Source organism: Amia ocellicauda, chromosome 21, assembly GCF_036373705.1.
Source record: "Amia ocellicauda isolate fAmiCal2 chromosome 21, fAmiCal2.hap1, whole genome shotgun sequence".
In the NCBI taxonomy this organism is placed as follows: Eukaryota; Metazoa; Chordata; class Actinopteri; order Amiiformes; family Amiidae; genus Amia; species Amia ocellicauda.
The window spans coordinates 4,471,340-4,495,841 of record NC_089870.1 but is presented as its reverse complement, the minus strand read 5'-3'; the positions used below and the strand labels follow the sequence as shown (position 1 = coordinate 4,495,841).

The 24,502-nt window shown below is 38.7% G+C and overlaps 13 non-coding genes across 13 annotated transcripts; all 13 read left to right on the top strand.

Annotated features, from left to right (window-relative positions):
• The first annotated feature begins 4,004 nt into the window (after positions 1-4,004).
• Positions 4,005-4,076, top strand: trnac-gca (transfer RNA cysteine (anticodon GCA)). The gene has a single exon. It is a non-coding gene; the product is annotated as a tRNA-Cys (tRNA).
• Positions 4,077-7,397: 3,321 nt separating this feature from the next.
• On the top strand, positions 7,398-7,469 carry trnac-gca (transfer RNA cysteine (anticodon GCA)). Its single transcript has one exon. It is a non-coding gene; the product is annotated as a tRNA-Cys (tRNA).
• Positions 7,470-8,970: 1,501 nt separating this feature from the next.
• Positions 8,971-9,042, top strand: trnac-gca (transfer RNA cysteine (anticodon GCA)). The gene has a single exon. It is a non-coding gene; the product is annotated as a tRNA-Cys (tRNA).
• Positions 9,043-10,543: 1,501 nt separating this feature from the next.
• On the top strand, positions 10,544-10,615 carry trnac-gca (transfer RNA cysteine (anticodon GCA)). Its single transcript has one exon. It is a non-coding gene; the product is annotated as a tRNA-Cys (tRNA).
• A 1,502-nt stretch (positions 10,616-12,117) lies between these two features.
• Positions 12,118-12,189, top strand: trnac-gca (transfer RNA cysteine (anticodon GCA)). The gene has a single exon. It is a non-coding gene; the product is annotated as a tRNA-Cys (tRNA).
• Positions 12,190-13,690: 1,501 nt separating this feature from the next.
• trnac-gca (transfer RNA cysteine (anticodon GCA)) lies at positions 13,691-13,762 on the top strand. The gene has a single exon. It is a non-coding gene; the product is annotated as a tRNA-Cys (tRNA).
• A 2,620-nt stretch (positions 13,763-16,382) lies between these two features.
• On the top strand, positions 16,383-16,454 carry trnac-gca (transfer RNA cysteine (anticodon GCA)). The gene has a single exon. It is a non-coding gene; the product is annotated as a tRNA-Cys (tRNA).
• A 1,049-nt stretch (positions 16,455-17,503) lies between these two features.
• trnac-gca (transfer RNA cysteine (anticodon GCA)) lies at positions 17,504-17,575 on the top strand. Its single transcript has one exon. It is a non-coding gene; the product is annotated as a tRNA-Cys (tRNA).
• Positions 17,576-18,624: 1,049 nt separating this feature from the next.
• Positions 18,625-18,696, top strand: trnac-gca (transfer RNA cysteine (anticodon GCA)). The gene has a single exon. It is a non-coding gene; the product is annotated as a tRNA-Cys (tRNA).
• Positions 18,697-20,199: 1,503 nt separating this feature from the next.
• On the top strand, positions 20,200-20,271 carry trnac-gca (transfer RNA cysteine (anticodon GCA)). The gene has a single exon. It is a non-coding gene; the product is annotated as a tRNA-Cys (tRNA).
• A 1,501-nt stretch (positions 20,272-21,772) lies between these two features.
• On the top strand, positions 21,773-21,844 carry trnac-gca (transfer RNA cysteine (anticodon GCA)). Its single transcript has one exon. It is a non-coding gene; the product is annotated as a tRNA-Cys (tRNA).
• A 1,049-nt stretch (positions 21,845-22,893) lies between these two features.
• Positions 22,894-22,965, top strand: trnac-gca (transfer RNA cysteine (anticodon GCA)). Its single transcript has one exon. It is a non-coding gene; the product is annotated as a tRNA-Cys (tRNA).
• Positions 22,966-24,013: 1,048 nt separating this feature from the next.
• trnac-gca (transfer RNA cysteine (anticodon GCA)) lies at positions 24,014-24,085 on the top strand. Its single transcript has one exon. It is a non-coding gene; the product is annotated as a tRNA-Cys (tRNA).
• Positions 24,086-24,502: the final 417 nt, after the last annotated feature.

Below are 24,502 nucleotides of genomic sequence, written 5' to 3'. Positions count from 1 at the left end.
CCTCTACAAGAGAAATTGGGTGTTTGTTCAATGTGTATCTTCAATCTGTTGGTTACCTTTTATTCTTGGTCAAGATTGCACCAAAGTCATTCCTTAGATATGGCTGGGTTTCCAGCTCAGCCTTTGTTATTGAATGACAATCTTTATTTTAGAATTCAATGCACTTTAGCTCAATGGTGGAGTATTTCACAACAGATCAAGTGGTCACTGGTCCAAAACCAGGTGCCCCCTACAAGAGAATTAGGGTGTTTGTTCAATGTGTATCTTCAATCTGTTGCTTACAATTTATTCTTGGTCAAGATTGCACCAAAGTCATTCCTTAGATATGGCAGGGTCTCCAGCTCTGCCTTTGTAATTTTATGACAATCTTTATTTTACAATTCAATGCACTATAGCTCAATGCTAGAGTATTTCACTGCAGATCAAGAGGTCACTGGTCCAAAACCAGGTGCCCCTTAAAAGAGAAACAGGGTGTTTGTTCAATGTATATCTGCAATCTGCGGGTTCCTTATTATTGTTGATCAAAATTGCACCATAGTGATTCCTTAGATAAAGGAGGGATTCCAGTTCTGCCTTTGTTATATAATGAAAATGTTTAATTTGCAATTGAACAGAGTGAATATCTCATTCATACATCATTTTTCTGCAGAGCAAGAGGTCTCTGGTTCTAATCCAGGTGCCCTCTACAAGAGAAATTGGGTGTTTGTTCAATGTGTATCTTCAATCTGTTGGTTACCTTTTATTCTTGGTCAAGATTGCACCAAAGTCATTCCTTAGATATGGCAGGGTTTCCAGCTCAGCCTTTGTTATTGAATGACAATCTTTATTTTACAATTCAATGCTCTTTAGCTCAATGGTGGAGTATTTCACAACAGATCAAGTGGTCACTGGTCCAAAACCAGGTGCCCCTTAAAAGAGAAACAGGGTGTTTGTTCAATGTATATCTGCAATCTGCGGGTTCCTTATTATTGTTGATCAAAATTGCACCATAGTGATTCCTTAGATAAAGGAGGGTTTCCAGTTCTGCTTTTGTTATATAATGAAAATGTTTCATTTGCAATTGAACAGAGTGAATATCTCACTCATTCATCATTTTTCTGCAGATCAAGAGGTCTCTGGTTGAAATCCAGGTGCCCTCTACAAGAGAAATTGGGTGTTTTTGTCAATGTGTATCTTCAATGTGTTGGTTACCTTTTATTCTTGGTCAAGATTGCACCAAAGTCATTCCTTAGATATGGCAGGGTTTCCAGCTCTGCCTTTGTTATTTAATGACAATCTTTATTTTACAATTCAATGCACTTTAGCTCAATGGTGGAGTATTTCACAACAGATCAAGTGGTCACTGGTCCAAAACCAGGTGCCCCCTACAAGAGAATTAGGGTGTTTGTTCAATGTGTATCTTCAATCTGTTGCTTACAATTTATTCTTGGTCAAGATTGCACCAAAGTCATTCCTTAGATATGGCAGGGTCTCCAGCTCTGCCTTTGTAATTTTATGACAATCTTTATTTTACAATTCAATGCACTATAGCTCAATGCTAGAGAATTTCACTGCAGATCAAGAGGTCACTGGTCCAAAACCAAGTGCCCCTTAAATGAGAAACAGGGTGTTTGTTCAATGTATATCTGCAATCTGCGGGTTCCTTATTATTGTTGATCAAAATTGCACCATAGTGATTCCTTAGATAAAGGAGGGTTTCCAGTTCTGCTTTTGTTATATAATGACAATGTTTCATTTGCAGTTGAACAGAGTGAATATCTCAATCATACATCACTTTTCTGCAGAGCAAGAGGTCTCTGGTTCTAATCCAGGTGCCCTCTACAAGAGAAATTGGGTGTTTGTTCAATGTGTATCTTCAATCTGTTGGTTACCTTTTATTCTTGGTCAAGATTGCACCAAAGTCATTCCTTAGATATGGCTGGGTTTCCAGCTCAGCCTTTGTTATTGAATGACAATCTTTATTTTACAATTCAATGCTCTTTAGCTCAATGGTGGAGTATTTCACAACAGATCAAGTGGTCACTGGTCCAAAACCAGGTGCCCCTTAAAAGAGAAACAGGGTGTTTGTTCAATGTATATCTGCAATCTGCGGGTTCCTTATTATTGTTGATCAAAATTGCACCATAGTGATTCCTTAGATAAAGGAGGGATTCCAGTTCTGCCTTTGTTATATAATGAAAATGTTTCATTTGCAATTGAACAGAGTGAATATCTCATTCATACATCATTTTTCTGCAGAGCAAGAGGTCTCTGGTTCTAATCCAGGTGCCCTCTACAAGAGAAATTGGGTGTTTGTTCAATGTGTATCTTCAATCTGTTGGTTACCTTTTATTCTTGGTCAAGATTGCACCAAAGTCATTCCTTAGATATGGCAGGGTTTCCAGCTCAGCCTTTGTTATTGAATGACAATCTTTATTTTACAATTCAATGCACTTTAGCTCAATGGTGGAGTATTTCACAACAGATCAAGTGGTCACTGGTCCAAAACCAGGTGCCCCTTAAAAGAGAAACAGGGTGTTTGTTCAATGTATATCTGCAATCTGCGGGTTCCTTATTATTGTTGATCAAAATTGCACCATAGTGATTCCTTAGATAAAGGAGGGTTTCCAGTTCTGCTTTTGTTATATAATGAGAATGTTTCAATTGCAATTGAACAGAGTGAATATCTCACTCATTCATCATTTTTCTGCAGAGCAAGAAGTCTCTGGTTCAAATCCAGGTGCCCTCTACAAGAGAAATTGGGTGTTTGTTCAATGTGTATCTTCAATCTGTTGGTTACCTTTTATTCTTGGTCAAGATTGCACCAAAGTCATTCCTTAGATATGGTATGGTTTCCAGCTCAGCCTTTGTTATTGAATGACAATCTTTATTTTACAATTCAATGCACTATACCTCAATTGTGGAGTATTTCACAACAGATCAAGTGGTCACTGGTCCAAAACCAGGTGCCCCTTAAAAGAGAAACAGGGTGTTTGTTCAATGTATATCTGCAATCTGCTGGTTCCTTATTATTGTTGATCAAAATTGCACCATAGTGATTCCTTAGATAAAGGAGGGTTTCCAGTTCTGCCTTTGTTATATAATGAAAATGTTTCACTTGCAATTGAACAGAGTAAATAGCTCATTCATACAGCATTTTACTGCAGAGCAAGAGGTCTATGCTTCAATTCCAGGTGCCACCTATGGAAACATGCTGTAATGAGTAGAATGTGCTTCTTCAAATTGTGAATTGCTTTATCTTCAATGGAAGTGGATGGTTTTTGTGATGTAATTCCATCACGTGTCTTTTGATGTTCGTCTTAATTAGGATATGTTTACGAGCATTGTTAGCTCAATGGTAGAGAATTTAACTGCAGATCAAGAGGTCTCTGCTTCAAATTCAGATTCACACTAAAAGTGATACAAGATGTTTTTTCCATGTATGTCTTCAATCTGCTGGTTGCAATTTATTTTTGGTCAAGATTGCACCAATGTGATTTCTTAGATGTGGGAGGGTTTCCAGCTCTGCCTTCGTTATCTAATGAGAATGTTTCTATTGCAATCGAACAGAGTGTAGCTCAGTGGTGGCGCGTTTTACTGCAGATCAAGAGGTCTCTGCTTCAAATCCAGGAGCCCCCTACGAAAACATGCAGTTATGAGTAAAATGAGGTTCTTTAAACAGTAAGTTGCCTTTTCGTTTGATGGTAGTGAATGGCGTTCATAATGTTGGTTCCTCACGCAGGGCTTTTGATATTCATCTTCATTAATACATGTGAGCGTGTGTTCTACAAGTGGAGTGGGTATAGCTCAGTGGTAGAGCATTTGACTGCAGATCAAGAGGTCTCTGCTTCAAATCCAGGAGCCCCCTACGAAAACATGCTGTTATGAGTAAAATGAGGTTCTTTAAACAGTAAGTTGCCTTTTCGTTTGATGGTAGTGAATGGCGTTCATAATATTGGTTCCTCACGCAGGGCTTTTGATATTCATCTTCATTAATACATGTGAGCGTGTGTTCTACAAGTGGAGCGGGTATAGCTCAGTGGTAGAGCATTTGACTGCAGATCAAGAGGTCTCTGGTTCAAATTCAGGTGCCCCCTACAAGAGAATTAGGGTGTTTGTTCAATGTGTATCTTCAATCTGTTGCTTACAATTTATTCTTGGTCAAGATTGCACCAAAGTCATTCCTTAGATATGGCAGGGTCTCCAGCTCTGCCTTTGTTATTTAATGACAATCTTTATTTTACAATTCAATGCACTATAGCTCAATGCTAGAGTATTTCACTGCAGATCAAGAGGTCACTGGTCCAAAACCAAGTGCCCCTTAAATGAGAAACAGGGTGTTTGTTCAATGTATATCTGCAATCTGCGGGTTCCTTATTATTGTTGATCAAAATTGCACCATAGTGATTCCTTAGATAAAGGAGGGTTTCCAGTTCTGCTTTTGTTATATAATGACAATGTTTCATTTGCAGTTGAACAGAGTGAATATCTCATTCATACATCATTTGTCTGCAGAGCAAGAGGTCTCTGGTTCTAATCCAGGTGCCCTCTACAAGAGAAATTGGGTGTTTGTTCAATGTGTATCTTCAATCTGTTGGTTACCTTTTATTCTTGGTCAAGATTGCACCAAAGTCATTCCTTAGATATGGCTGGGTTTCCAGCTCAGCCTTTGTTTTTTGATTGACAATCTTTATTTTACAATTCAATGCACTTTAGCTCAATGGTGGAGTATTTCACAACAGATCAAGTGGTCACTGGTCCAAAACCAGGTGCCCCTTAAAAGAGAAACAGGGTGTTTGTTCAATGTATATCTGCAATCTGCGGGTTCCTTATTATTGTTGATCAAAATTGCACCATAGTGATTCCTTAGATAAAGGAGGGATTCCAGTTCTGCCTTTGTTATATAATGAAAATGTTTCATTTGCAATTGAACAGAGTGAATATCTCATTCATACATCATTTTTCTGCAGAGCAAGAGGTCTCTGGTTCTAATCCAGGTGCCCTCTACAAGAGAAATTGGGTGTTTGTTCAATGTGTATCTTCAATCTGTTGGTTACCTTTTATTCTTGGTCAAGATTGCACCAAAGTCATTCCTTAGATATGGCAGGGTTTCCAGCTCAGCCTTTGTTATTGAATGACAATCTTTATTTTACAATTCAATGCACTTTAGCTCAATGGTGGAGTATTTCACAACAGATCAAGTGGTCACTGGTCCAAAACCAGGTGCCCCTTAAAAGAGAAACAGGGTGTTTGTTCAATGTATATCTGCAATCTGCGGGTTCCTTATTATTGTTGATCAAAATTGCACCATAGTGATTCCTTAGATAAAGGAGGGTTTCCAGTTCTGCTTTTGTTATATAATGAAAATGTTTCATTTGCAATTGAACAGAGTGAATATCTCACTCATTCATCATTTTTCTGCAGATCAAGAGGTCTCTGGTTGAAATCCAGGTGCCCTCTACAAGAGAAATTGGGTGTTTTTGTCAATGTGTATCTTCAATCTGTTGGTTACCTTTTATTCTTGGTCAAGATTGCACCAAAGTCATTCCTTAGATATGGCAGGGTTTCCAGCTCTGCCTTTGTTATTTAATGACAATCATTATTTTACAATTCAATGCACTATAGCTCAATGGTGGAGTATTTCACAACAGATCAAGTGGTCACTGGTCCAAAACCAGGTGCCCCTTAAAAGAGAAACAGGGTGTTTGTTCAATATATATCTGCAATCTGCGGGTTCCTTATTATTGTTGATCAAAATTGCACCATAGTGATTCCTTAGATAAAGGAGGGTTTCCAGTTCTGCTTTTGTTATATAATGACAATGTTTCATTTGCAGTTGAACAGAGTGAATATCTCATTCATACATCATTTTTCTGCAGAGCAAGAGGTCTCTGGTTCTAATCCAGGTGCCCTCTACAAGAGAAATTGGGTGTTTGTTCAATGTGTATCTTCAATCTGTTGGTTACCTTTTATTCTTGGTCAAGATTGCACCAAAGTCATTCCTTAGATATGGCTGGGTTTCCAGCTCAGCCTTTGTTATTGAATGACAATCTTTATTTTACAATTCAATGCTCTTTAGCTCAATGGTGGAGTATTTCACAACAGATCAAGTGGTCACTGGTCCAAAACCAGGTGCCCCTTAAAAGAGAAACAGGGTGTTTGTTCAATGTATATCTGCAATCTGCGGGTTCCTTATTATTGTTGATCAAAATTGCACCATTGTGATTCCTTAGATAAAGGAGGGTTTCCAGTTCTGCTTTTGTTATATAATGAAAATGTTTCATTTGCAATTGAACAGAGTGAATATCTCACTCATTCATCATTTTTCTGCAGATCAAGAGGTCTCTGGTTGAAATCCAGGTGCCCTCTACAAGAGAAATTGGGTGTTTTTGTCAATGTGTATCTTCAATGTGTTGGTTACCTTTTATTCTTGGTCAAGATTGCACCAAAGTCATTCCTTAGATATGGCAGGGTTTCCAGCTCTGCCTTTGTTATTTAATGACAATCATTATTTTACAATTCAATGCACTATAGCTCAATGGTGGAGTATTTCACAACAGATCAAGTGGTCACTGGTCCAAAACCAGGTGGTCCTTAAAAGAGAAACAGGGTGTTTGTTCAATATATATCTGCAATCTGCGGGTTCCTTATTATTGTTGATCAAAATTGCACCATAGTGATTCCTTAGATAAAGGAGGGTTTCCAGTTCTGCCTTTGTTATATAATGAAAATGTTTCATTTGCAATTGAACAGAGTAAATAGCTCATTCATACAGCATTTTACTGCAGAGCAAGAGGTCTATGCTTCAATTCCAGGTGCCACCTATGGAAACATGCTGTAATGAGTAGAATGTGCTTCTTCAAATTGTGAATTGCTTTATCTTCAATGGAAGTGGATGGTTTTTGTGATGTAATTCCATCACGTGTCTTTTGATGTTCGTCTTAATTAGGATATGTTTACGAGCATTGTTTAGCTCAATGGTAGAGAATTTAACTGCAGATCAAGAGGTCTCTGCTTCAAATTCAGGTTCACACTAAAAGTGATACAAGATGTTTTTTCCATGTATGTCTTCAATCTGCTGGTTGCAATTTATTTTTGGTCAAGATTGCACCAATGTGATTTCTTAGATGTGGGAGGGTTTCCAGCTCTGCCTTCGTTATCTAATGGGAATGTTTCTATTGCAATCGAACAGAGTGTAGCTCAGTGGTGGCGCGTTTTACTGCAGATCAAGAGGTCTCTGCTTCAAATCCAGGAGCCCCCTACAAAAACATGCTGTTATGAGTAAAATGAGGTTCTTTAAACAGTAAGTTGCCTTTTTGTTTGATGGTAGTGAATGGCGTTCATAATGTTGGTTCCTCACGCAGGGCTTTTGATATTCATCTTCATTAATACATGTGAGCGTGTGTTCTACAAGTGGAGGGGGTATAGCTCAGTGGTAGAGCATTTGACTGCAGATCAAGAGGTCTCTGGTTCAAATCCAGGTGCCCCCTACAAGAGAATTAGGGTGTTTGTTCAATGTGTATCTTCAATCTGTTGCTTACAATTTATTCTTGGTCAAGATTGCACCAAAGTCATTCCTTAGATATGGCAGGGTCTCCAGCTCTGCCTTTGTAATTTTATGACAATCTTTATTTTACAATTCAATGCACTATAGCTCAATGGTGGAGTATTTCACTGCAGATCAAGAGGTCACTGGTCCAAAACCAAGTGCCCCTTAAATGAGAAACAGGGTGTTTGTTCAATGTATATCTGCAATCTGCGGGTTCCTTATTATTGTTGATCAAAATTGCACCATAGTGATTCCTTAGATAAAGGAGGGTTTCCAGTTCTGCTTTTGTTATATAATGACAATGTTTCAATTGCAGTTGAACAGAGTGAATATCTCATTCATACATCATTTTTCTGCTGAGCAAGAGGTCTCTGGTTCTAATCCAGGTGCCCTCTACAAGAGAAATTGGGTGTTTGTTCAATGTGTATCTTCAATCTGTTGGTTACCTTTTATTCTTGGTCAAGATTGCACCAAAGTCATTCCTTAGATATGGCAGGGTTTCCAGCTCAGCCTTTGTTATTGAATGACAATCTTTATTTTACAATTCAATGCACTTTAGCTCAATGGTGGAGTATTTCACAACAGATCAAGTGGTCACTGGTCCAAAACCAGGTGCCCCTTAAAAGAGAAACAGGGTGTTTGTTCAATGTATATCTGCAATCTGCGGGTTCCTTATTATTGTTGATCAAAATTGCACCATAGTGATTCCTTAGATAAAGGAGGGTTTCCAGTTCTGCCTTTGTTATATAATGAAAATGTTTCATTTGCAATTGAACAGAGTAAATAGCTCATTCATACAGCATTTTACTGCAGAGCAAGAGGTCTATGCTTCAATTCCAGGTGCCACCTATGGAAACATGCTGTAATGAGTAGAATGTGCTTCTTCAAATTGTGAATTGCTTTATCTTCAATGGAAGTGGATGGTTTTTGTGATGTAATTCCATCACGTGTCTTTTGATGTTCGTCTTAATTAGGATATGTTTACGAGCATTGTTAGCTCAATGGTAGAGAATTTAACTGCAGATCAAGAGGTCTCTGCTTCAAATTCAGATTCACACTAAAAGTGATACAAGAAGTTTTTTCCGTGTATGTCTTCAATCTGCTGGTTGCAATTTATTTTTGGTCAAGATTGCACCAATGTGATTTCTTAGATGTGGGAGGGTTTCCAGCTCTGCCTTCGTTATCTAATGAGAATGTTTCTATTGCAATCGAACAGAGTGTAGCTCAGTGGTGGCGCGTTTTACTGCAGATCAAGAGGTCTCTGCTTCAAATCCAGGAGCCCCCTACGAAAACATGCTGTTATGAGTAAAATGAGGTTCTTTAAACAGTAAGTTGCCTTTTCGTTTGATGGTAGTGAATGGCATTCATAACGTTGGTTCCTCACGCAGGGCTTTTGATATTCATCTTCATTAATACATGTGAGCGTGTGTTCTACAAGTGCAGGGGGTATAGCTCAGTGGTAGAGCATTTGACTGCAGATCAAGAGGTCTCTGCTTCAAATCCAGGTGCCCCCTACGAGAGAATTAGGGTGTTTGTTCAATGTGTATCTTCAATCTGTTGCTTATATTTTATTCTTGGTCAAGATTGCACCAAAGTCATTCCTTAGATATGGCAGGGTTTCCAGCTCTGCCTTTGTAATTTTATGACAATCATTATTTTACAATTCAATGCACTATAGCTCAATGGTGGAGTATTTCACAACAGATCAAGTGGTCACTGGTCCAAAACCAGGTGCCCCTTAAAAGAGAAACAGGGTGTTTGTTCAATTTATATCTGCAATCTGCGGGTTCCTTATTATTGTTGATCAAAATTGCACCATAGTGATTCCTTAGATAAAGGAGGGTTTCCAGTTCTGCTTTTGTTATATAATGAGAATGTTTCAATTGCAATTGAACAGAGTGAATATCTCACTCATTCATCATTTTTCTGCAGAGCAAGAGGTCTCTGGTTCAAATCCAGGTGCCCTCTACAAGAGAAATTGGGTGTTTGTTCAATGTGTATCTTCAATCTGTTGGTTACCTTTTATTCTTGGTCAAGATTGCACCAAAGTCATTCCTTAGATATGGCAGGGTTTCCAGCTCAGCCTTTGTTATTGAATGACAATCTTTATTTTACAATTCAATGCACTTTAGCTCAATGGTGGAGTATTTCACAACAGATCAAGTGGTCACTGGTCCAAAACCAGGTGCCCCTTAAAAGAGAAACAGGGTGTTTGTTCAATGTATATCTGCAATCTGCGGGTTCCTTATTATTGTTGATCAAAATTGCACCATAGTGATTCCTTAGATAAAGGAGGGTTTCCAGTTCTGCCTCTGTTATATAATGAAAATGTTTCATTTGCAATTGAACAGAGTAAATAGCTCATTCATACAGCATTTTACTGCAGAGCAAGAGGTCTATGCTTCAATTCCAGGTGCCACCTATGGAAACATGCTGTAATGAGTAGAATGTGCTTCTTCAAATTGTGAATTGCTTTATCTTCAATGGAAGTGGATGGTTTTTGTGATGTAATTCCATCACGTGTCTTTTGATGTTCGTCTTAATTAGGATATGTTTACGAGCATTGTTAGCTCAATGGTAGAGAATTTAACTGCAGATCAAGAGGTCTCTGCTTCAAATTCAGATTCACACTAAAAGTGATACAAGAAGTTTTTTCCTTGTATGTCTTCAATCTGCTGGTTGCAATTTATTTTTGGTCAAGATTGCACCAATGTGATTTCTTAGATGTGGGAGGGTTTCCAGCTCTGCCTTCGTTATCTAATGAGAATGTTTCTATTGCAATCGAACAGAGTGTAGCTCAGTGGTGGCGCGTTTTACTGCAGATCAAGAGGTCTCTGCTTCAAATCCAGGAGCCCCCTACGAAAACATGCTGTTATGAGTAAAATGAGGTTCTTTAAACAGTAAGTTGCCTTTTCGTTTGATGGTAGTGAATGGCATTCATAATGTTGGTTCCTCACGCAGGGCTTTTGATATTCATCTTCATTAATACATGTGAGCGTGTGTTCTACAAGTGCAGGGGGTATAGCTCAGTGGTAGAGCATTTGACTGCAGATCAAGAGGTCTCTGCTTCAAATCCAGGTGCCCCCTACAAGAGAATTAGGGTGTTTGTTCAATGTGTATCTTCAATCTGTGGCTTACATTTTATTCTTGGTCAAGATTGCACCAAAGTCATTCCTTAGATATGGCAGGGTCTCCAGCTCTGCCTTTGTAATTTATTGACAATCTTTATTTTACAATTCAATGCACTATAGCTCAATGCTAGAGTATTTCACTGCAGATCAACAGGTCACTGGTCCAAAACCAAGTGCCCCTTAAATGAGAAACAGGGTGTTTGTTCAATGTATATCTGCAATCTGCGGGTTGCCTATTATTGTTGATCAAAATTGCACCATAGTGATTCCTTAGATAAAGGAGTGTTTCCAGTTCTGCTTTTGTTATATAATGAGAATGTTTCATTTGCAATTGAACACAGTGAATATCTCATTCATACATCATTTTTCTGCAGAGCAAGAGGTCTCTGGTTCAAATCCAGGTGCCCTCTACAAGAGAAATTGGGTGTTTGTTCAATGTGTATCTTCAATCTGTTGGTTACCTTTTATTCTTGGTCAAGATTGCACCAAAGTCATTCCTTAGATATGGCAGGGTTTCCAGCTCTGCCTTTGTTATTTAATGACAATCATTATTTTACAATTCAATGCACTATAGCTCAATGGTGGAGTATTTCACAACAGATCAAGTGGTCACTGGTCCAAAACCAGGTGCCCCTTAAAAGAGAAACAGGGTGTTTGTTCAATATATATCTGCAATCTGCGGGTTCCTTATTATTGTTGATCAAAATTGCACCATAGTGATTCCTTAGATAAAGGAGGGTTTCCAGTTCTGCCTTTGTTATATAATGAAAATGTTTCATTTGCAATTGAACAGAGTAAATAGCTCATTCATACAGCATTTTACTGCAGAGCAAGAGGTCTATGCTTCAATTCCAGGTGCCACCTATGGAAACATGCTGTAATGAGTAGAATGTGCTTCTTCAAATTGTGAATTGCTTTATCTTCAATGGAAGTGGATGGTTTTTGTGATGTAATTCCATCACGTGTCTTTTGATGTTCGTCTTAAATAGGATATGTTTACGAGCATTGTTTAGCTCAATGGTGGAGAATTTAACTGCAGATCAAGAGGTCTCTGCTTCAAATTCAGGTTCACACTAAAAGTGATACAAGATGTTTTTTCCATGTATGTCTTCAATCTGCTGGTTGCAATTTATTTTTGGTCAAGATTGCACCAATGTGATTTCTTAGATGTGGGAGGGTTTCCAGCTCTGCCTTCGTTATCTAATGGGAATGTTTCTATTGCAATCGAACAGAGTGTAGCTCAGTGGTGGCGCGTTTTACTGCAGATCAAGAGGTCTCTGCTTCAAATCCAGGAGCCCCCTACGAAAACATGCTGTTATGAGTAAAATGAGGTTCTTTAAACAGTAAGATGCCTTTTCGTTTGATGGTAGTGAATGGCGTTCATAATGTTGGTTCCTCACGCAGGGCTTTTGATATTCATCTTCATTAATACATGTGAGCTTGTGTTCTTCAAGTGGAGGGGGTATAGCTCAGTGGTAGAGCATTTGACTGCAGATCAAGAGGTCTCTGGTTCAAATCCAGGTGCCCCCTACAAGAGAATTAGGGTGTTTGTTCAATGTGTATCTTCAATCTGTTGCTTACAATTTATTCTTGGTCAAGATTGCACCAAAGTCATTCCTTAGATATGGCAGGGTTTCCAGCTCTGCCTTTGTTATTTAATGACAATCATTATTTTACAATTCAATGCACTATTGCTCAATGGTGGAGTATTTCACAACAGATCAAGTGGTCACTGGTCCAAAACCAGGTGCCCCTTAAAAGAGAAACAGGGTGTTTGTTCAATGTATATCTGCAATCTGCGGGTTCCTTATTATTGTTGATCAAAATTGCACCATAGTGATTCCTTAGATAAAGGAGGGTTTCCAGTTCTGCTTTTGTTATATAATGAGAATGTTTCAATTGCAATTGAACAGAGTGAATATCTCACTCATTCATCATTTTTCTGCAGAGCAAGTGGTCTCTGGTTCAAATCCAGGTGCCCTCTACAAGAGAAATTGGGTGTTTGTTCAATGTGTATCTTCAATCTGTTGGTTACCTTTTATTCTTGGTCAAGATTGCACCAAAGTCATTCCTTAGATATGGCAGGGTTTCCAGCTCAGCCTTTGTTATTGAATGACAATCTTTATTTTACAATTCAATGCACTTTAGCTCAATGGTGGAGTATTTCACAACAGATCAAGTGGTCACTGGTCGAAAACCAGGTGCCCCTTAAAAGAGAAACAGGGTGTTTGTTCAATGTATATCTGCAATCTGCGGGTTCCTTATTATTGTTGATCAAAATTGCACCATAGTGATTCCTTAGATAAAGGAGGGTTTCCAGTTCTGCCTTTGTTATATAATGAAAATGTTTCATTTGCAATTGAACAGAGTAAATAGCTCATTCATACAGCATTTTACTGCAGAGCAAGAGGTCTATGCTTCAATTCCAGGTGCCACCTATGGAAACATGCTGTCATGAGTAGAATGTGCTTCTTCAAATTGTGAATTGCTTTATCTTCAATGGAAGTGCATGGTTTTTGTGATGTAATTCCATCACGTGTCTTTTGATGTTCGTCTTAATTAGGATATGTTTACGAGCATTGTTAGCTCAATGGTAGAGAATTTAACTGCAGATCAAGAGGTCTCTGCTTCAAATTCAGATTCACACTAAAAGTGATACAAGATGTTTTTTCCATGTATGTCTTCAATCTGCTGGTTGCAATTTATTTTTGGTCAAGATTGCACCAATGTGATTTCTTAGATGTGGGAGGGTTTCCAGCTCTGCCTTCGTTATCTAATGAGAATGTTTCTATTGCAATCGAACAGAGTGTAGCTCAGTGGTGGCGCGTTTTACTGCAGATCAAGAGGTCTCTGCTTCAAATCCAGGAGCCCCCTACGAAAACATGCTGTTATGAGTAAAATGAGGTTCTTTAAACAGTAAGTTGCCTTTTCGTTTGATGGTAGTGAATGGCGTTCATAATGTTGGTTCCTCACGCAGGGCTTTTGATATTCATCTTCATTAATACATGTGAGCGTGTGATCTACAAGTGGAGGGGGTATAGCTCAGTGGTAGAGCATTTGACTGCAGATCAAGAGGTCTCTGGTTCAAATCCAGGTGCCCCCTACAAGAGAATTAGGGTGTTTGTTCAATGTGTATCTTCAATCTGTTGCTTACAATTTATTCTTGGTCAAGATTGCACCAAAGTCATTCCTTAGATATGGCAGGGTTTCCAGCTCTGCCTTTGTTATTTAATGACAATCATTATTTTACAATTCAATGCACTATTGCTCAATGGTGGAGTATATCACAACAGATCAAGTGGTCACTGGTCCAAAACCAGGTGCCCCTTAAAAGAGAAACAGGGTGTTTGTTCAATGTATATCTGCAATCTGCGGGTTCCTTATTATTGTTGATCAAAATTGCACCATAGTAATTCCTTAGATAAAGGAGAGTTTCCAGTTCTGCTTTTGTTATATAATGAGAATGCTTCAATTGCAATTGAACAGAGTGAATATCTCACTCATTCATCATTTTTCTGCAGAGCAAGAGGTCTCTGGTTCAAATCCAGGTGCCCTCTACAAGAGAAATTGGGTGTTTGTTCAATGTGTATCTTCAATCTGTTGGTTACCTTTTATTCTTGGTCAAGATTGCACCAAAGTCATTCCTTAGATATGGCAGGGTTTCCAGCTCAGCCTTTGTTATTGAATGACAATCTTTATTTTACAATTCAATGCACTTTAGCTCAATGGTGGAGTATTTCACAACAGATCAAGTGGTCACTGGTCCAAAACCAGGTGCCCCTTAAAAGAGAAACAGGGTGTTTGTTCAATGTATATCTGCAATCTGCGGGTTCCTTATTATTGTTGATCAAAATTGCACCATAGTGATTCCTTAGATAAAGGAGGGTTTCCAGTTCTGCCTTTGTTATATAATGAAAATGTTTCATTTGCAATTGTACAGAGTAAATTGCTCATTCATACAGCATTTTACTGCAGAGCAAGAGGTCTATGCTTCAATTCCAGGTGCCACCTATGGAAACATGCTGTAATGAGTAGAATGTGCTTCTTCAAATTGTGAATTGCTTTATCTTCAATGGAAGTGGATGGTTTTTGTGATGTAATTCCATCACGTGTCTTTTGATGTTCGTCTTAATTAGGATATGTTTACGAGCATTGTTAGCTCAATGGTAGAGAATTTAACTGCAGATCAAGAGGTCTCTGCTTCAAATTCAGATTCACACTAAAAGTGATACAAGATGTTTTTTCCATGTATGTCTTCAATCTGCTGGTTGCAATTTATTTTTGGTCAAGATTACACCAATGTGATTTCTTAGATGTGGGAGGGTTTCCAGCTCTGCCTTCGTTATCTAATGAGAATGTTTCTATTGCAATCGAACAGAGTGTAGCTCAGTGGTGGCGCGTTTTACTGCAGATCAAGAGGTCTCTGCTTCAAATCCAGGAGCCCCCTACGAAAACATGCTGTTATGAGTAAAATGAGGTTCTTTAAACAGTAAGTTGCCTTTTCGTTTGATGGTAGATAATGACGTTCATAATGTTGGTTCCTCACGCAGGGCTTTTGATATTCATCTTCATTAATACATGTGAGCGTGTGTTCTACAAGTGGAAAGGGTATAGCTCAGTGGTAGAGCATTTGACTGCAGAGCAAGAGGTCTCTGCTTCAAATCCAGGTGCCCTCTACAAGAGAAATTGGGTGTTTGTTCAATGTGTATCTTCAATCTGTTGGTTACCTTTTATTCTTGGTCAAGATTGCACCAAAGTCATTCCTTAGATATGGCAGGGTTTCCAGCTTAGCCTTTGTTATTGAATGACAATCTTTATTTTACAATTCAATGCACTTTAGCTCAATGGTGGAGTATTTCACAACAGATCAAGTGGTCACTGGTCCAAAACCAAGTGCCCCTTAAAAGAGAAACAGGGTGTTTGTTCAATGTATATCTGCAATCTGCGGGTTCCTTATTATTGTTGATCAAAATTGCACCATAGTGATTCCTTAGATAAAGGAGGGTTTCCAGTTCTGCCTTTGTTATATAATGAAAATGTTTCATTTGCAATTGAACAGAGTAAATAGCTCATTCATACAGCATTTTACTGCAGAGCAAGAGGTCTATGCTTCAATTCCAGGTGCCACCTATGGAAACATGCTGTAATGAGTAGAATGTGCTTCTTCAAATTGTGAATTGCTTTATCTTCAATGGAAGTGGATGGTTTTTGTGATGTAATTCCATCACGTGTCTTTTGATGTTCGTCTTAATTAGGATATGTTTACGAGCATTGTTAGCTCAATGGTAGAGAATTTAACTGCAGATCAAGAGGTCTCTGCTTCAAATTCAGATTCACACTAAAAGTGATACAAGAAGTTTTTTCCATGTATGTCTTCAATCTGCTGGTTGCAATTTATTTTTGGTCAAGATTGCACCAATGTGATTTCTTAGATGTGGGAGGGTTTCCAGCTCTGCCTTCGTTATCTAATGAGAATGTTTCTATTGCAATCGAACAGAGTGTAGCTCAGTGGTGGCGCGTTTTACTGCAGATCAAGAGGTCTCTGCTTCAAATCCAGGAGCCCCCTACGAAAACATGCTGTTATGAGTAAAATGAGGTTCTTTAAACAGTAAGTTGCCTTTTCGTTTGATGGTAGTGAATGGCATTCATAATGTTGGTTTCTCACGCAGGGCTTTTGATATTCATCTTCATTAATACATGTGAGCGTGTGTTCTACAAGTGCAGGGGGTATAGCTCAGTGGTAGAGCATTTGACTGCAGATCAAGAGGTCTCTGGTTCAAATCCAGGTGCCCCCTACAAGAGAATTAGGGTGTTTGTTCAATGTGTATCTTCAATCTGTTGCTTACATTTTATTCTTGGTCAAGATTGCACCAAAGTCATTCCTTAGATATGGCAGGGTCTCCAGCTCTGCCTTTGTAATTTATTGACAATCTTTATTTTACAATTCAATGCACTATAGCTCAATGCTAGAGTATTTCACTGCAGATCAACAGGTCACTGGTCCAAAACCAAGTGCCCCTTAAATGAGAAACAGGGTGTTTGTTCAATGTATATCTGCAATCTGCGGGTTGCCTATTATTGTTGATCAAAATTGCACCATAGTGATTCCTTAGATAAAGGAGTGTTTCCAGTTCTGCTTTTGTTATATAATGAGAATGTTTCATTTGCAATTGAACACAGTGAATATCTCATTCATACAGCATTTTACTGCAGAGCAAGAGGTCTATGCTTCAATTCCAGGTGCCACCTATGGAAACATGCTGTAATGAGTAGAATGTGCTTCTTCAAATTGTGAATTGCTTTATCTTCAATGGAAGTTGATGGTTTTTGTGATGTAATTCCATCACGTGTCTTTTGATGTTCGTCTTAAATAGGATATGTTTACGAGCATTGTTTAGCTCAATGGTAGAGAATTTAACTGCAGATCAAGAGGTCTCTGCTTCAAATTCAGGTTCACACTAAAAGTGATACAAGATGTTTTTTCCATGTATGTCTTCAATCTGCTGGTTGCAATTTATTTTTGGTCAAGATTGCACCAATGTGATTTCTTAGATGTGGGAGGGTTTCCAGCTCTGCCTTCGTTATCTAATGGGAATGTTTCTATTGCAATCGAACAGAGTGTAGCTCAGTGGTGGCGCGTTTTACTGCAGATCAAGAGGTCTCTGCTTCAAATCCAGGAGCCCCCTTACGAAAATATGCTGTTATGAGTAAAATGAGGTTCTTTAAACAGTAAGATGCCTTTTCGTTTGATGGTAGTGAATGGCGTTCATAATGTTGGTTCCTCACGCAGGGCTTTTGATATTCATCTTCATTAATACATGTGAGCGTGTTTTCTACAAGTGGAGGGGGTATAGCTCAGTGGTAGAGCATTTGACTGCAGATCAAGAGGTCTCTGGTTCAAATCCAGGTGCCCCCTACAAGAGAATTAGGGTGTTTGTTCAATGTGTATCTTCAATCTGTTGCTTACAATTTATTCTTGGTCAAGATTGCACCAAAGTCATTCCTTAGATATGGCAGGGTCTCCAGCTCTGCCTTTGTTATTTAATGACAATCATTATTTTACAATTCAATGCACTATAGCTCAATGGTGGAGTATTTCACTGCAGATCAACAGGTCACTGGTCCAAAACCAGGTGCCCCTTAAATGAGAAACAGGGTGTTTGTTCAATGTATATCTGCAATCTGCGGGTTGCCTATTATTGTTGATCAAAATTGCACCATAGTGATTCCTTAGATAAAGGAGTGTTTCCAGTTCTGCTTTTGTTATATAATGAGAATGTTTCATTTGCAATTGAACACAGTGAATATCTCATTCATACAGCATTTTACTGCAGAGCAAGAGGTCTATGCTTCAATTCCAGGTGCCACCTATGGAAACATGCTGTAATGAGTAGAATGTGCTTCTTCAAATTGTGAATTGCTTTATCTTCAATGGAAGTTGATGGTTTTTGTGATGTAATTCCATCACGTGTCTTTTGATGTTCGTCTTAAATAGGATATGTTTACGAGCATTGTTTTGCTCAATGGTAGAGAATTTAACTGCAGATCAAGAGGTCTCTGCTTCAAATTCAGGTTCACACTAAAAGTGATACAAGATGTTTTTTCCATGTATGTCTTCAATCTGCTGGTTGCAATTTATTTTTGGTCAAGATTGCACCAATGTGATTTCTTAGATGTGGGAGGGTTTCCAGCTCTGCCTTCGTTATCTAATGGGAATGTTTCTATTGCAATCGAACAGAGTGTAGCTCAGTGGTGGCGCGTTTTACTGCAGATCAAGAGGTCTCTGCTTCAAATCCAGGAGCCCCATTACGAAAATATGCTGTTATGAGTAAAATGAGGTTCTTTAAACAGTAAGATGCCTTTTCGTTTGATGGTAGTGAATGGCGTTCATAATGTTGGTTCCTCACGCAGGGCTTTTGATATTCATCTTCATTAATACATGTGAGCGTGTTTTCTACAAGTGGAGGGGGTATAGCTCAGTGGTAGAGCATTTGACTGCAGATCAAGAGGTCTCTGGTTCAAATCCAGGTGCCCCCTACAAGAGAATTAGGGTGTTTGTTCAATGTGTATCTTCAATCTGTTGCTTACAATTTATTCTTGGTCAAGATTGCTCCAAAGTCATTCCTTAGATATGGCAGGGTTTCCAGCTCTGCCTTTGTTATTTAATGACAATCATTATTTTACAATTCAATGCACTATTGCTCAATGGTGGAGTATTTCACAACAGATCAAGTGGTCACTGGTCCAAAACCAGGTGCCCCTTAAAAGAGAAAGAGGGTGTTTGTTCAATGTATATCTGCAATCTGCGGGTTCCTTATTATTGTTGATCAAAATTGCACCATAGTGATTCCTTAGATAAAGGAGGGTTTCCAGTTCTGCTTTTGTTATATAATGAGAATGTTTCAATTGCAATTGAACAGAGTGAATATCTCACTCATTCATCATTTTTCTGCAGAGCAAGTGGTCTCTGGTTCAAATCCAGGTGCCCTCTACAAGAGAAATTGGGTGTTTGTTCAATGTGTATCTTCAATCTGTTGGTTACCTTTTATTCTTGGTCAAGATTGCACCAAAGTCATTCCTTAGATATGGCAGGGTTTCCAGCTCAGCCTTTGTTATTGAATGACAATCTTTATTTTACAATTCAATGCACTTTAGCTCAATGGTGGAGTATTTCACAACAGATCAAGTGGTCACTGGTCCAAAACCAGGTGCCCCTTAAAAGAGAAACAGGGTGTTTGTTCAATGTATATCTGCAATCTGCGGGTTCCTTATTATTGTTGATCAAAATTGCACCATAGTGATTCCTTAGATAAAGGAGGGTTTCCAGTTCTGCCTTTGTTATATAATGAAAATGTTTCATTTGCATTTGAACAGAGTAAATAGCTCATTCATACAGCATTTTACTGCAGAGCAAGAGGTCTATGCTTCAATTCCAGGTGCCACCTATGGAAACATGCTGTAATGAGTAGAATGTGCTTCTTCAAATTGTGAATTGCTTTATCTTCAATGGAAGTTGATGGTTTTTGTGATGTAATTCCATCACGTGTCTTTTGATGTTCGTCTTAAATAGGATATGTTTACGAGCATTGTTTAGCTCAATGGTAGAGAATTTAACTGCAGATCAAGAGGTCTCTGCTTCAAATTCAGGTTCACACTAAAAGTGATACAAGATCTTTTTTCCATGTATGTCTTCAATCTGCTGGTTGCAATTTATTTTTGGTCAAGATTGCACCAATGTGATTTCTTAGATGTGGGAGGGTTTCCAGCTCTGCCTTCGTTATCTAATGGGAATGTTTCTATTGCAATCGAACAGAGTGTAGCTCAGTGGTGGCGCGTTTTACTGCAGATCAAGAGGTCTCTGATTCAAATCCAGGAGCCCCCTTACGAAAATATGCTGTTATGAGTAAAATGAGGTTCTTTAAACAGTAAGATGCCTTTTCGTTTGATGGTAGTGAATGGCGTTCATAATGTTGGTTCCTCACGCAGGGCTTTTGATATTCATCTTCATTAATACATGTGAGCGTGTTTTCTACAAGTGGAGGGGGTATAGCTCAGTGGTAGAGCATTTGACTGCAGATCAAGAGGTCTCTGGTTCAAATCCAGGTGCCCCCTACAAGAGAATTAGGGTGTTTGTTCAATGTGTATCTTCAATCTGTTGCTTACAATTTATTCTTGGTCAAGATTGCTCCAAAGTCATTCCTTAGATATGGCAGGGTTTCCAGCTCTGCCTTTGTTATTTAATGACAATCATTATTTTACAATTCAATGCACTATTGCTCAATGGTGGAGTATTTCACAACAGATCAAGTGGTCACTGGTCCAAAACCAGGTGCCCCTTAAAAGAGAAAGAGGGTGTTTGTTCAATGTATATCTGCAATCTGCGGGTTCCTTATTATTGTTGATCAAAATTGCACCATAGTGATTCCTTAGATAAAGGAGGGTTTCCAGTTCTGCTTTTGTTATATAATGAGAATGTTTCAATTGCAATTGAACAGAGTGAATATCTCACTCATTCATCATTTTTCTGCAGAGCAAGTGGTCTCTGGTTCAAATCCAGGTGCCCTCTACAAGAGAAATTGGGTGTTTGTTCAATGTGTATCTTCAATCTGTTGGTTACCTTTTATTCTTGGTCAAGATTGCACCAAAGTCATTCCTTAGATATGGCAGGGTTTCCAGCTCAGCCTTTGTTATTGAATGACAATCTTTATTTTACAATTCAATGCACTTTAGCTCAATGGTGGAGTATTTCACAACAGATCAAGTGGTCACTGGTCCAAAACCAGGTGCCCCTTAAAAGAGAAACAGGGTGTTTGTTCAATGTATATCTGCAATCTGCGGGTTCCTTATTATTGTTGATCAAAATTGCACCATAGTGATTCCTTAGATAAAGGAGGGTTTCCAGTTCTGCCTTTGTTATATAATGAAAATGTTTCATTTGCATTTGAACAGAGTAAATAGCTCATTCATACAGCATTTTACTGCAGAGCAAGAGGTCTATGCTTCAATTCCAGGTGCCACCTATGGAAACATGCTGTAATGAGTAGAATGTGCTTCTTCAAATTGTGAATTGCTTTATCTTCAATGGAAGTGGATGGTTTTTGTGATGTAATTCCATCACGTGTCTTTTGATGTTCGTCTTAATTAGGATATGTTTACGAGCATTGTTAGCTCAATGGTAGAGAATTTAACTGCAGATCAAGAGGTCTCTGCTTCAAATTCAGATTCACACTAAAAGTGATACAAGATGTTTTTTCCATGTATGTCTTCAATCTGCTGGTTGCAATTTATTTTTGGTCAAGATTGCACCAATGTGATTTCTTAGATGTGGGAGGGTTTCCAGCTCTGCCTTCGTTATCTAATGAGAATGTTTCTATTGCAATCGAACAGAGTGTAGCTCAGTGGTGGCGCGTTTTACTGCAGATCAAGAGGTCTCTGCTTCAAATCCAGGAGCCCCCTACGAAAACATGCTGTTATGAGTAAAATGAGGTTCTTTAAACAGTAAGTTGCCTTTTCGTTTGATGGTAGTGAATGGCGTTCATAATGTTGGTTCCTCACGCAGGGCTTTTGATATTCATCTTCATTAATACATGTGAGCGTGTGTTCTACAAGTGCAGGGGGTATAGCTCAGTGGTAGAGCATTTGACTGCAGATCAAGAGGTCCCTGGTTCAAATCCAGGTGCCCCCTACAAGAGAATTAGGGTGTTTGTTCAATGTGTATCTTCAATCTGTTGCTTACAATTTATTCTTGGTCAAGATTGCACCAAAGTAATTCCTTAGATATGGCAGGGTCTCCAGCTCTGCCTTTGTTATTTAATGACAATCATTATTTTACAATTCAATGCACTATAGCTCAATGGTGGAGTATTTCACTGCAGATCAACAGGTCACTGGTCCAAAACCAGGTGCCCCTTAAATGAGAAACAGGGTGTTTGTTCAATGTATATCTGCAATCTGCGGGTTGCCTATTATTGTTGATCAAAATTGCACCATAGTGATTCCTTAGATAAAGGAGTGTTTCCAGTTCTGCTTTTGTTATATAATGAGAATGTTTCATTTGCAATTGAACACAGTGAATATCTCATTCATACAGCATTTTACTGCAGAGCAAGAGGTCTATGCTTCAATTCCAGGTGCCACCTATGGAAACATGCTGTAATGAGTAGAATGTGCTTCTTCAAATTGTGAATTGCTTTATCTTCAATGGAAGTTGATGGTTTTTGTGATGTAATTCCATCACGTGTCTTTTGATGTTCGTCTTAAATAGGATATGTTTACGAGCATTGTTTAGCTCAATGGTAGAGAATTTAACTGCAGATCAAGAGGTCTCTGCTTCAAATTCAGGTTCACACTAAAAGTGATACAAGATGTTTTTTCCATGTATGTCTTCAATCTGCTGGTTGCAATTTATTTTTGGTCAAGATTGCACCAATGTGATTTCTTAGATGTGGGAGGGTTTCCAGCTCTGCCTTCGTTATCTAATGGGAATGTTTCTATTGCAATCGAACAGAGTGTAGCTCAGTGGTGGCGCGTTTTACTGCAGATCAAGAGGTCTCTGATTCAAATCCAGGAGCCCCCTTACGAAAATATGCTGTTATGAGTAAAATGAGGTTCTTTAAACAGTAAGATGCCTTTTCGTTTGATGGTAGTGAATGGCGTTCATAATGTTGGTTCCTCACGCAGGGCTTTTGATATTCATCTTCATTAATACATGTGAGCGTGTTTTCTACAAGTGGAGGGGGTATAGCTCAGTGGTAGAGCATTTGACTGCAGATCAAGAGGTCTCTGGTTCAAATCCAGGTGCCCCCTACAAGAGAATTAGGGTGTTTGTTCAATGTGTATCTTCAATCTGTTGCTTACAATTTATTCTTGGTCAAGATTGCACCAAAGTCATTCCTTAGATATGGCAGGGTCTCCAGCTCTGCCTTTGTTATTTAATGACAATCATTATTTTACAATTCAATGCACTATAGCTCAATGGTGGAGTATTTCACTGCAGATCAACAGGTCACTGGTCCAAAACCAGGTGCCCCTTAAATGAGAAACAGGGTGTTTGTTCAATGTATATCTGCAATCTGCGGGTTGCCTATTATTGTTGATCAAAATTGCACCATAGTGATTCCTTAGATAAAGGAGTGTTTCCAGTTCTGCTTTTGTTATATAATGAGAATGTTTCATTTGCAATTGAACACAGTGAATATCTCATTCATACAGCATTTTACTGCAGAGCAAGAGGTCTATGCTTCAATTCCAGGTGCCACCTATGGAAACATGCTGTAATGAGTAGAATGTGCTTCTTCAAATTGTGAATTGCTTTATCTTCAATGGAAGTTGATGGTTTTTGTGATGTAATTCCATCACGTGTCTTTTGATGTTCGTCTTAAATAGGATATGTTTACGAGCATTGTTTTGCTCAATGGTAGAGAATTTAACTGCAGATCAAGAGGTCTCTGCTTCAAATTCAGGTTCACACTAAAAGTGATACAAGATGTTTTTTCCATGTATGTCTTCAATCTGCTGGTTGCAATTTATTTTTGGTCAAGATTGCACCAATGTGATTTCTTAGATGTGGGAGGGTTTCCAGCTCTGCCTTCGTTATCTAATGGGAATGTTTCTATTGCAATCGAACAGAGTGTAGCTCAGTGGTGGCGCGTTTTACTGCAGATCAAGAGGTCTCTGCTTCAAATCCAGGAGCCCCCTACGAAAACATGCTGTTATGAGTAAAATGAGGTTCTTTAAACAGTAAGATGCCTTTTCGTTTGATGGTAGTGAATGGCGTTCATAATGTTGGTTCCTCACGCAGGGCTTTTGATATTCATCTTCATTAATACATGTGAGCGTGTTTTCTACAAGTGGAGGGGGTATAGCTCAGTGGTAGAGCATTTGACTGCAGATCAAGAGGTCTCTGGTTCAAATCCAGGTGCCCCCTACAAGAGAATTAGGGTGTTTGTTCAATGTGTATCTTCAATCTGTTGCTTACAATTTATTCTTGGTCAAGATTGCACCAAAGTCATTCCTTAGATATGGCAGGGTTTCCAGCTCTGCCTTTGTTATTTAATGACAATCATTATTTTACAATTCAATGCACTATTGCTCAATGGTGGAGTATTTCACAACAGATCAAGTGGTCACTGGTCCAAAACCAGGTGCCCCTTAAAAGAGAAACAGGGTGTTTGTTCAATGTATATCTGCAATCTGCGGGTTCCTTATTATTGTTGATCAAAATTGCACCATAGTGATTCCTTAGATAAAGGAGGGTTTCCAGTTCTGCTTTTGTTATATAATGAGAATGTTTCAATTGCAATTGAACAGAGTGAATATCTCACTCATTCATCATTTTTCTGCA